Here is a 12,605-nt window from a genome sequence, read left to right as displayed (position 1 = left end):
AGTTCCTTCAGATTCAACGGAGGTGTTGGCCTGCACACTGCAGCGAACAGCCCTTTCCAGCTCATCCCAAAGATGTTCAATAGGATTGAGATCCATGGACTGAGCGGGCCACTACAGCAAAATAAAGTCATTTTCATGTTCCTGGAACCATTCCATAGTGATTCGGACTTTGTGCACCGGCGCATTATCCTGCTGAAAGTAACCATCTGACCGAGGATAAACTGTCAACATGAACGGATGCACTTGGTCAGCAACGATGTTTAGGTACGATGTGGCATTCAGACGTGAATCTATGTGTATTAATGGATCCAACGTGTGCCAAGAAAACATTCCCCACACCATAACACTGCCCCCACCACTTTGCACAGTAGTCGTCAGCATGACGGGTCCATGGATTCATGTTGTTTTCGCCAAATTCTGAGCCTTCCATCAACATGATGCACCAGGAACTTCGACTCGTCAGGCCAAGCAACTGTTTTCCAATCCTCGATAGTCCATGTGCTGGTGTTGCTGTGCCCACAGGAGGCGTGCTCGTTTGTTCTTCATTGATAACAAAGGTTCGCGATGTGGCCGTCGGCTGTTGTAGCCCATTCGCGACAAAGTGCGATTAGTGGCCCGTTGTGGTATTTTGTTCTGGTTGTATTCTGACGTGATGTGCGGCATTGTGCTCCGTCTGTTTGTTTCCACAGTTCTAGCCATCCTCCTCTGACCTCTCTCATCAACAAGCGATTTTCTTCCACAGGAGTGCATTTGAGAGGATATTTTCTGTTCGTTGCACCATTCTCGATACACCCTTGAAACTGTGGTGCGTGTAAAGTTCAGGAGAACTGCCGTTTCAGAGATGCTTTGTCCAGCACGTCTTGCACCTACTACCATGCCACGTTCGAAGTCCGTTAGATTACTCTTTTTCCCCGTTCTTGCTACGGTTTACACGCTTAACTGAAAGGTTGTTCTGCTGCATTTATATCCACAACTGTGGTCATGTGACTTGCAACGTTGTGGGACAAACCATTTGTGTGCACAGCAGGGGTGTACATAATAAAGTGACAGCACAGTGTATGTTTCTGGTTTCTGTAGATATTAATGTACATCTTGTATACTGTTACGGAAAGTCCTTTTTTCTGTTTCATCTGATGAGTCAAGGTGTGAGTCAGACTTCTGCGAAAGTCTACAGGAAGTATGTTGTGACCGAATTTTTCAACGACATCTGAAGATGACCTCCAAGATATAAAATTGCGGTGGTAGGAGATTCTGTGGTTTTCCACTCCATTCAACACAGTGAATCATAGTAATTGTTCCATGTATCAAAAAAGCGTGTGTCATTCATTTCTGACATCATACAGTCGATAAGAAAGTGAACAGTAGTATAAAATGTCGAATAGGTAATACTTCCGGTATACTTCGAATTTGAAACATTAGTGCATTCGAAAGTGGAGATATTTTGGATTTTAATATTATATTTAAAGCAACCTTTCTTTTTTAAAAAAGACAAGTGTTATAAATATGGAAATTTTTGCATTTTGGTTATGGTTATTCACTGGTTATTTTCCATGTCAACCAACATAAAAACTCAGATCAAAAGCTATTTCTTTTTATAGTAATTGGAGATATAATTTATGCTCTTGTGAGTAATTTTTTCATTAAAAACATATACCGGTATCACTATATTGGCAACCCATCAATCAGCGGGATGTACCGAAGTAACCATGGAAACAGAGCACATACTCTGTTTCCATGGATACTCGGCATACCTGTTCATCGGATATGGAGTAGGATATATTTAGACTGATGGCAGAACTTAACATCATCATGAAAGCAGTGGCACACGATGTGCAGCATTTGACCAACAGTGCGGTGCGTAACATGGGTTTTTCTCGAGAATAACATATATTTGTTTTGGAACATCATCTTGCATCCAAATCATTTTTCCAACGCAAATAAACTCGAGTAATTAGATAATCCTATATTATAGTGGATTATTATAGAATTCTGTGATATTCCACGCCATTCAACACAATGAATTCTGACATTTCTGACATCATACAAAACTAAACTAAATACGTAATTATCTTGTTACCAGTCAATTACTGATTTATTAACTAATAATATATAAAAGTGATCGTTTCCCTATCACTGCGCTCCTGGATTTTTAATAACAATTTAAATGCAACACGATCTTCACAGATCTTCTGTGATTTAATAAGACAAATAGCAACACATACTTCAGACCTTAGTATGCAGTTAACGTATCCCTGCCAGACCCTGTCAAGATGGCCCCAAGACGGGTTAAAATACGGATGTTATATTAGCATTAGCAAGGGCATAGGATGCAAGAAAGCAAGCTTATATAGCATCAGCCAAGCTTTATATGATAATATAAAGTTGACTACGGATGTTTAAATGATAATGTTGTGCATATTTGTAATGTATTTTACTTATTTCCTTATGTATTTTAATAACATTTGAAAGATAACACATATTTCACGTTTGTGCCGTGATCAATGTAATAATAAAATAGTAGTAATTCATATAATATATTTAGTAAACTGATAACAAAAAATGAGTTTCTCAAGTTTCATATAAGCGAACCGAGAACATTTCTTTTCTGCGCATCCGTTATATTAATTTTAATAAACTGTGTCACTTTGAATACGGCAACAAACATACTATCCAGTGCTTCAGCTATAATATACAGTATATGGATAGCCCATGTGATATACATGAAACAAGAAATAACAATTGCTAGATTTCTATTGGTCCGATTTTAATGATTTTGGATGTCTCGATAAATCTTTCAAAAAGTCACAAGTACAAAATTTCATTAAAAATCCGTCAATTGGGAGCTGGGTTATTATATGCGGGCGGATGGACAGACATGGCAAAGTCAATAGGCGCTTTAGGCACATATTTAATACACCTCTGGCATTCCCCTTCCTGAAAGGACCTATTTCCCAGACGAGGAAACGATTCGGTCCTTGTCCAAGACTGATTAACTCGGCCACGGCTGAACAAAAAAAAAAAAAACTCCCCCTATCCCGAAAGGAATAGAATCCAGGTAGAGCTAAGGCAAAAACGCTTTTCTTTTTCTTTTTTACATAAAAATAAATAAATAAATATTAGCCTATCCGAGCTGCATCTTTAACACACGCGCACACAGTACTCTACAACATGTCGTAAAACCATTTGATGTCACTGTGCTAATCGAGAGAAAAGAGGATATTGGAACAAGTGAAGTATTTCTTCTATATTTAAAAGTTACTTCAAAGTATCTCTAGTTGAGTAGTGAATAGTGCTGATTGACTGGCGTGCACGTTGCAAATAGTACGACGTGTATGTCACTTTGAAGTAGGGGTTGCAGGAATCAATGGCTAAAGAAATAATGCAAGATCGCCTTTATAGGAGGTGAGCCATTAGCATTAGTAGAGGCACATGATGCAAGAAAGCAAGTAATACAGCATCAGCCAAAAAAAAAAAAAAAACACTTCCCGTTTAATTGATCCATTCATTCAAATGTTTGTCTAGTTCTGCCTTGAATTTATTTAAGCTATCAACTTCCACAACAAAAGATGGAAGTTTGTTCCAGCAATCAACTACCCGCTGGCTAAAAGCAAATTTCTGCAAATCTATTCTACAACTGTCTTTCCTCAGTTTGAATCTATTCATGCCCCCTCAGATTTGTAATGTGAGCAAGAGGAAGAATCCCCTCAGCATTAAGCCTACTCAATCCATTCAAGGCCTTATACACCTCAATCAGATCGCCTCGCAGGTGCCTAGTCTCCAGAAACTGAAATTTGCAGAACTTAAGCACATTTCATGAGTACCCCTTTGTTCCCTTCACCAGACTTGTTGCTCTTCTCTATACTCGTTCTAACAACTTTACATCCTTCCTCAAATGAGGCTTCCAGACCTGTACGCAAGATGTGGCCTGACCGTTGCCTTCTACAAAGGGATAATCACCTCCATTACCCTACTATCAAAATTCCTGTATATCATTGACAAGACCCCACGACCTATTCTGGCAGCCTGTCTGCACTACTCAGAAAACTTCATATCTGACTGCAGAATTACCCCAAGGTCTCTTTCATTATCTTCTGCCTTGAATGTAACACCATACAGTTGGTACATTTCTCTGGGGTGACTTCTACCCATATGCAGTACTTTGCATTTGTCAAGGTTAAACTTCAGTTGCCAATTCTCAGCCCCACTACCCAACTTATCCAGATCCTGTTGCAGCAGCATACTGTCATTACTGTTATTAACAATCCTGCCAACCTTTGTATCATCTGCAAACTTTGACATTAAGTTTGATATACCTTCATCAATATCATTGATAAATACACAAAACAACAATGGGCCGAACCCCGAGGGACACGACTAATAACATTAGTCCACGTAGACCAGTACCCACTGACCACCACCCTCTGTCTTCTCCCACTCAACCATCCATTTATCCATTGTACAACTTACCCTTAATACCATTCTGCTCCAATTTGTACAATAGTCTTCCATGCGCAACAGTGTCAAAAGCTTTCCTGAAATTCAAGTATATGATATCAAAATTATTTTTTGCATCCAGTTACTTTGTAACCACATCATAATATCCTATCAAATTTGTCAGACAAGACTTTCCCTTAACAAACCCATGCTGTGTCTGAATTATTGCTGCAGTCTTGTCTAGATGATCCTGCAATGCATCTTTAACCAGTGACTCCATTATTTTACCCGGAACAGAAGTTAAACTAACTGGTCTGTAGTTACTCGTGTCACCCTTCGATCCCCCTTTGTGAATTGGGGATACATTTGCACATCTCCAGTCCGTGGGGACCTCCCCTGAGTCCAAGGATGCTCTCATAATTATGGCTAAGGGTTTTCTTAGTTTCTTTGCCGCCTCTAATATAACTGGATAGATCCCATCCACCCCAGGTGCCTTTCTTATGTATAACTTCAACAATTTCTCTTCCACTTTGCTTTCAGTTATTCCAAAATTTTTAAGCACCCTGCTACAATTTGATAACCTTCTGCCATTTTCAAACCTTAATAATTCCTCACGTGTGAATGTAGATGCAAAATACTCATTCAGTTTGTTTGCTATCTGAGCAGGATCATCAACAGTGGAACCATCGATATCAAGTGGACCAATGAGTTTATGTAAGTAAAGAAGTTTTTGCTGTTTTCCTTTGTATCCTTTGCCAAAGATTTTTCATAATTTGCGTTAGCTTGCCTAACCTCCTTTGTGACTTGATTACAGACTAGCTTTTATCTACCTTAGGCTTCTGTGTCGGCTGATAATTTATGTGCATCCCATGCATTTTTGTTCTCTGCCAGGAGTCTCATTAGTTCATCTGACATCCATATGGGCCTGAACCTATAGCAGTGTTTGAATATTGTGAGTGATTGCCTTCCATAAGGCAATCAATCACAGCTCGAGTTTGTTAAAGGCAGATCATGCTCCTTACCACTCTGATTAGTACTGTGAGGTTGTTAGAAAGGAACTGGATGCAAAGAATAATTTTGACATCATGTACATAGACTTCAGTAAAGCCTTTGATACTGTACCACATACACTCACTAGCTAAAAAAAATTTAAAAAAATTAGAAAAGATGTAAAATTTAGTAGGGCCACCTTTTATTCTGTACACGTCTGGCATGGATTCCCATAGGTGTCTGTGGGGAGTCCAGTTCTATACCGGGGCTGCGTCTCAGCAGCTACAGTACTGCTGAAAGGTAGGCACTGTGTGGTTTTAATGGACATGTATAAGACTTTAAATGAAATTTAAAATGAAAACGATAGTTGCAGAATAGATAACGCAGAATTTGCATTCAACCAAACAATAACTAGTTGTTGGAACAAACTTCCATCTAGTGTTGTTTACAAATTATTATAAGGAATGGATATGATCTTAGCCAATCGAAGGTTTTTTTGGTTCATGCTATATAAACATTGCTTTCTTACACCATGTTACCAATACTAATACTAATATTTACTTTTCTCCTGCAGACTACAGGATTCAGTTTGGCTGAGATCTTCCATCAGAGTCGGCTGCAAATTCAGAACAGATCTCTCTGTTCACTGAGTGTTATGCAGTTCTTCGGAATACTTCTCCTGCCTTTTGGAACTGTCTCCACAAACTATATATTCTATTTTGGCAGATATTCAGTACCCTTACTAGCTCTGCCTTTGATTGGCCTGCTTGTATCGTACCGACCGCTCTTCACTGCAACCAATCGCGTAAACGGTGTCCCTGCCTTTGTCCCATGAAATATCCTCGGATACTCCTTACTTGTGTACAATCGAACTGAAGGCAATGGTCATGCCACAGTACTGTTACAGATCTGCATGCCTCATTTTAGGGAGGGTGTAGAGCTGCTGGAGCGAGTACAGAGAAGGGCAACAAGATTAGTGAGGGAAAGAAAGGGTGTGCTCTTACGAAGAAAGGCTCAAGTCTGCAAGTTGCAGCATCTGGAGACTAGGCACCTGCGAGGTGATCTGATTGAAGTGTATAAGGCCTTGAATGGTTTGAGCATACTCAATGCTGATGGGATTCTTCCTTTTGGCCCAGATTAATCGCCTGATGGGACATAAATTCAAATTGAGGAAAGACAGTTGTAGGATAGACGTGAGGAAATTTGCCTTTAGCCAACGTGTGTTTGATTGCTGAAACAAACTTCCATCCGTCGGTGTAGAAGTTGACAGCTTAAATCAATTCAAGGCAGAACTAGACAAACATTTGGAGCAAATGGATGGGTGAAATGGGAAGGTTTTTTTGGCTGCTGCTGTATGAGCTTGCATCATATGCCTCTATTAATGTTAATACTAATGAACGACTTACGGTCAGACTGCTTTATTTAAACCAACCATATCTGCACATCTGAATGATTCACGCGTGTTCAGTTGTGTCAGATACTTTGATGTGTGAGAGTAATTTAATTTCGATTTACCAAAGTGTTTTCTCACCCTCGGTTTGCCTGTTTTGCTGAGTTAAAAAAAAAAAACAAGAGTTTCCCAGAATAAAACTTTGCAAACGTAACCGCAATAACCTGGCTACTGTTCGAAAAAAATAACACTCACTTCGGATACATCACTGCTAGATGGAGTAGTGGAATTGCTGGTTGAAGGCACTGCTAAATTCAAAGCTTGATTTTCTGTTTGTTTTTTAAGCAATAACGATAGTCTTCTTCGTTCTCGCGCACTCATTGTTACCTTCGTCTTTATTTTCTTAGGTCTTGTCACTTTCATTTTTGCTCAATACTCTCGAGAACGCTCTATACTTCACTTCGGCATCGTTGAATACCTTTTCCAAAATAATAAGGGGCTGCCCTAACAATGGAATATAAAGAAATGCAAGACGAAAAAAAAGAATTTGTTAACAAATATTTATATTGTTGTAGTCATATGACAAATACTTGTATTGTTGCAGTAATATGACAAATACAGTACTTGTATTGTTGCAGTAATATGACAAATACAGTACTTGTATTGTTGCAGTAATATGACAAATACAGTACTTGTATTGTTGCAATCATACTTCCTGGAGGAGTAGTAAATGCAGGAATTATGATTGTCACCAGGGCTGTAGCAGGGTATACGCGGGTATACACCGTACCCTCTGGAATATTTTTAGGTGAATAGCGTATACCTTCTGGTTTTTGAAAGACTTGAAAAAAAACAAATACAGTATTATTAAAATATTTGCTGAAAATTAAAAAATAAATTTATTAACATTTCATTCTTAGGTAATACTTATAGTTTTATTATTTTTAATATATATGGCGTATATATAAGTAAGTAAATATTCCGTATATATATATATTTTTTTTTTTTTTTATTATAGCTTTAGTAAAATAGGTACATGCTATTTAATCGGATTTTAAGTTAGCTATGTTGGTAAAGGCCGAAAATATAAAACCTAATCTATATAAATGCAGACCAAATTTTACCTGTAGATTAAATCTCCCAAGTAACTCTAAAATAGCCGATACCGGCCCCCGTGACCAAACCTAGTGAAGAATAATAATTAGCAATACATGTAATTATAATACAATACCAATTGTTAATTATAGGTAATAGGATACATTGAAAGGGACTTTATCGAGGGCTAACCCTCTCAATATATTCAACCCATAATTAACAGAGCTATCTGTTTCTGTTATCATCTGCCTGTATAACAAGGTCAAATATGTAATATTAAAAGTTTAGTGGTTAAGTTGATAAGTAGTTAGTTTGTAATTTAGCCGTTAATAATTTAGCAGTTTGTAATTTAGCAGTTAACAGGCAGGATGACATTTAGCCCGGCCGATAGCTACAACACATATATATACAGAAAACTTGAAGAAGCAATTATTTAGAATAAAGAGGAAGAGAGAACAAATATCCATCTATAATTTTCATATAGATTGGTACAAAATAAGCTATCGCTAAATTAAGGCGAACGGAAGTAAGATTTAAGTACAGTAATAGTACCTCAATTCCCCTCGAATTGCTCTAATACTTCATGAGGTAAGAAAAATAGGATTCGATAGTCAATATTAAAAGGTAAAGAAAAAGCATTAATGCAAATGTACGTAGAATAATACCGGGAGCGTAACTTCCCGTCCCTTATAGAAAGGGATCCTGGTATATCATAAGGATAATACTGAAATATTAGCATTAGCATTAGTAGAGGCATATGATGCAAGAAAGCAAGCTTATGCAGCATCAGACAAAAAAAAAAAAAAAAAAACCCCACTTCCACTTCCACTTCACCCCTCCATTCGTTCGAAATACCTGTCCAGCTGAGCCTTAAATTTATTTATGCTATCAACTTCCACGACAAGAGATGGAAGTCTGTTCCACCAACCAGGGCTCCCACTCACAAATTTTAAAAAAACTTAGATTGCAACTTAAATAAACCCAAAAAAAACCTAGTTTTCATCATATAGTATAGCAACACAAATAAGATAAAACTTACCATGCAAAAATATCTTTTATTTAATTGTAATCAGAATTTTCATCCCATTCAGTTCCCTCCACATTTATTTTTTGAACTTCTTTCATTTTTTTCAAACGTTCTTCGTATCTTTTATGACAAGTTCCTTGTATGACTTCTTTTACAAATTCTGATTTAGGTTTCCATGTATAGCAATTTTGATTAGATCTATTTATCGCCTGTTTTGCCATTAGTCGATTTTTCACAGTTTCTGGTTTAAGGGAGTTTGTGGCTTTTGTTTTTATATGGTTTACTTGGGAGAAGATTCTTTCTACGCTTGCCGAAGAATGAGGTAAAATAGTTAGACTGGTCATAAAGTTAGATAAAATCTCATATTTAGAATTATTAAAGCCATCTTTTACATTACATAACAGATACCAAAACTCAGGGATGGTTTTGTAAGAGAAATCTAAATCTTGATTTAAACGAAATGATCTCCATTCATCATCTAGAAGATCTAGTTTGTCTTCAGAATGGAAAATTGAGGATGGCGAATTGGCACAATCATGTATCACTGCTGGGTCAAGAACATTGAGACTGGCGATAATTCCATCATCATTTAGAGGAAATCTTTTTCTGATTTCCATACAAAGTTCAACAAGAAATTTTAAACAATCATTTTTAAACCTGCTTTCACTGTCACCAAGTGGTGTTGAATTTAATAAGGCCATACAACGGCCTCCCAAATATATTTTATTCAGAAGCTTATGATTTATTGCATTTCTTGGATCAATTTCAACCAGCTTGCACAAAGTAATGACTTCTTTTATGAAAAAACTAAGAATATTTTTATACTCAATTGAAACCATTGAATGAAGTAAGTGCAATCTGAAATGCTCAGATTGAAATTCAATATTCAGGCAGTTTATTTTCTCCAGTACATATCCTAAAAACAACAACATATGCTTAGTTCCTTTGGTGATCATAGTATTGTAAATATTCCCTGCACCATCGATTTTGTCAATTTTTGATTGAGACTGAAAATAAACTAACGCATCCCACTGCTCAATAATAATTTTTATTACATTGCCACAGGATAACCAACGTGTTTGTGCTAATTTGGGGATTTTATGCTTAGCAGTATCTACAACATCTTGAATCATTTTGAACTCGTTTAATCTTTTACTACTACGGGAAAAATAACAAGAGATATCTTTTATAAATATTTCTAGATATGATAGTAGTATCTTGACTGAATGACTAGCACATAATGCAAAAGAATGGCAAACACATCCCATTATAAATACTGATGGTACATCCTTTTTTAGCAATGACTGGAACCCACTCTTAGTACCCATCATAGTGGCACAATTATCACTTCCAAAGCCAACGAGATTACTTATTTGAATATTTTTTTTATGAAAAGATCTTTTACAGCTTGATAAAGCCCTTCTGAAGTACCATTTTCGACACAAACAGTGTCAAGTAACATATCTACAACATCAAGTTTTTGAATATCAAAATATCTAACAACAACAGCTAGAACTTGCGATAAAGATAAATCTGTACTTTCATCTATTATCATTGAAAACTTGTTGTTTCTGCATATGTTAGAAATGTATGTTTTTTCATGATAGGCTATGCCATCTTGTATAAGATAAGAGACTTTAGTCGCCTTCATCTGAACTTGTTTTGCAATATTGCTATCATGAAATGCTTTCTTACATGCTTCTATAAGGTGATCACATTGTGCAAATGGAATATTATGCTCAGAAATGAGTGCAGCAATTGTTAACTCTGCCTTTGCTACTTCTTCATTCTCCGTAGGTTTACGTTTTTGAAGAACGTGTCTAACGTTGAACTTGTCTTGGCAATATTTGCACTTTTTTTATGTTTAACTGTATTTTTATGCGCTAGTAACATCGATTTATTGGCATTCTTTAATTTCATTTCACAACAAATACAGTAAGACGCACCTTTTTCATTACTGTCTTCTTTCAACCAATCCTTTAATTCCTGATCTTCTAACCATTCATTTCTAAAATTTTGAGTATACCACCGTTTACTCATCTTTCTCTGTGGGGAACACGTTTCAGACATTGTGGGCAATTTGTGGGTATGGCTAATTAGCAGTTATCTTATTTAAAATGTTCTATAAAATAAAAAATAAATCACTAATCCATTAACATAAAATAGAAATAGTCACTACAATTTAAATTTATTATATCACTGTATGTAGTACACGCATAAATGTAAAAATCACACCAAATAATGCAATAATACCACGAACGATCACGAAAGACTGTGCAGTAAAGACCGCCTTCTGCCTGCTCAATAGGTTGCGCATACATGTTAGTAACACGAACATGTATGCTTACATGTATGAACATGTAAGCGTAATTTCATAGTGTAGAACCCTGCGAAAACTTTGAAATCCTTTTACATTTGTAGTATTTTGTACAAGCACTTGAGATATTACAAATTATGATCAGTATTGTTAGAATATAAAATTAAGAAAATTGTAAACTGTTATTAAATGTATTAAATTTTATTGTACAAGAAATAAAAATAAATTTTGACTTAAAATTAAAAATTACCAAAAAAACCCAGATAATGAGATATTTTTGTGAAAAAAACCTATCAACCCAGATGACAATCAAAAAACCCAGATCTGGGTGGAAAAACCCAGGAGTGGGAGCCCTGCCACCAACCAACTACTCGCTGGCTAAAGGCAAACTTCCACACATCTATCCTACATCTGTCTTTCCTCAATTTGAATTTATGCCCTCTCAGGTGATTATTCTGAGCAAGAGGAAGAATCCCATCAGCATTGAGCATGCTCAAACCATTCAAGGCTTTATACACCTCTATCAGATGGGAGGAAGCGACATAATACAAAAACTGGCAAGACTCTTCACAAAGTGCATTAGAAAAGGTGTGACGCCTAAGCAGTGGAATAATGCAATCATAGTTTTGCTGCATAAGAAAGGAGATAAATCAGAAATTCGAAATTATACACCAATTAGCTTGTTATCCCACATCTACAAGTTGTTCACAAGGGTCATTACTAACAGATTAGAAAGAATACTTGATGAGAATCAACCGAAAGAGCAAGCTGGCTTTAGGACAGGATTCTCAACTATGGATCACCTTCACGTAATATCACAGCTAATGGAGAAAGCAAATGAATATAAAACACCATTATGCCTGGCATTTGTGGATTATGAAAAGGCATTTGACTCCATACAGCATAAGGCAATGTTTCAGGCACTGGAAAGACAAGGCATAGATACCCCATATATTATGATTTTGAAGAAAATATATGAGAGTGCTACCTCCTTTATCAGACTAGACAAAGACAGTAGGAAATTTAAAATCGAGAAAGGAGTTCGACAAGGAGACACAATATCTCCGAAGCTGTTTACTGCTGCCCTTGAGGAAGCTTTCAGAAGATTAGACTGGTCGCAGAAAGGAGTCAATGTGAACGGAGAGTACCATTTACGATTTGCCGATGACATTGTGGTTATAAGCCATGATCCCAAAGAATTACAGGAAAATCTTAATCAGTTATGCACAATTAGTAAGGATTTTGGAATAAAGATGAATATGGCTAAAACAAAAGTAATGATGAACAAGTATGCCACAGAAAGGGAAATAATGATTAAAGGAGCAGTAATTGAAAAGGTGGAGTCATATACT

Source organism: Mastigoproctus giganteus, chromosome 3 (genome assembly GCF_048544385.1).
Source record: "Mastigoproctus giganteus isolate SK-2022 chromosome 3, ASM4854438v1, whole genome shotgun sequence".
Lineage (NCBI taxonomy): Eukaryota > Metazoa > Arthropoda > Arachnida > Uropygi > Thelyphonidae > Mastigoproctus > Mastigoproctus giganteus.
Note: the sequence above shows the minus strand (reverse complement) of the source record.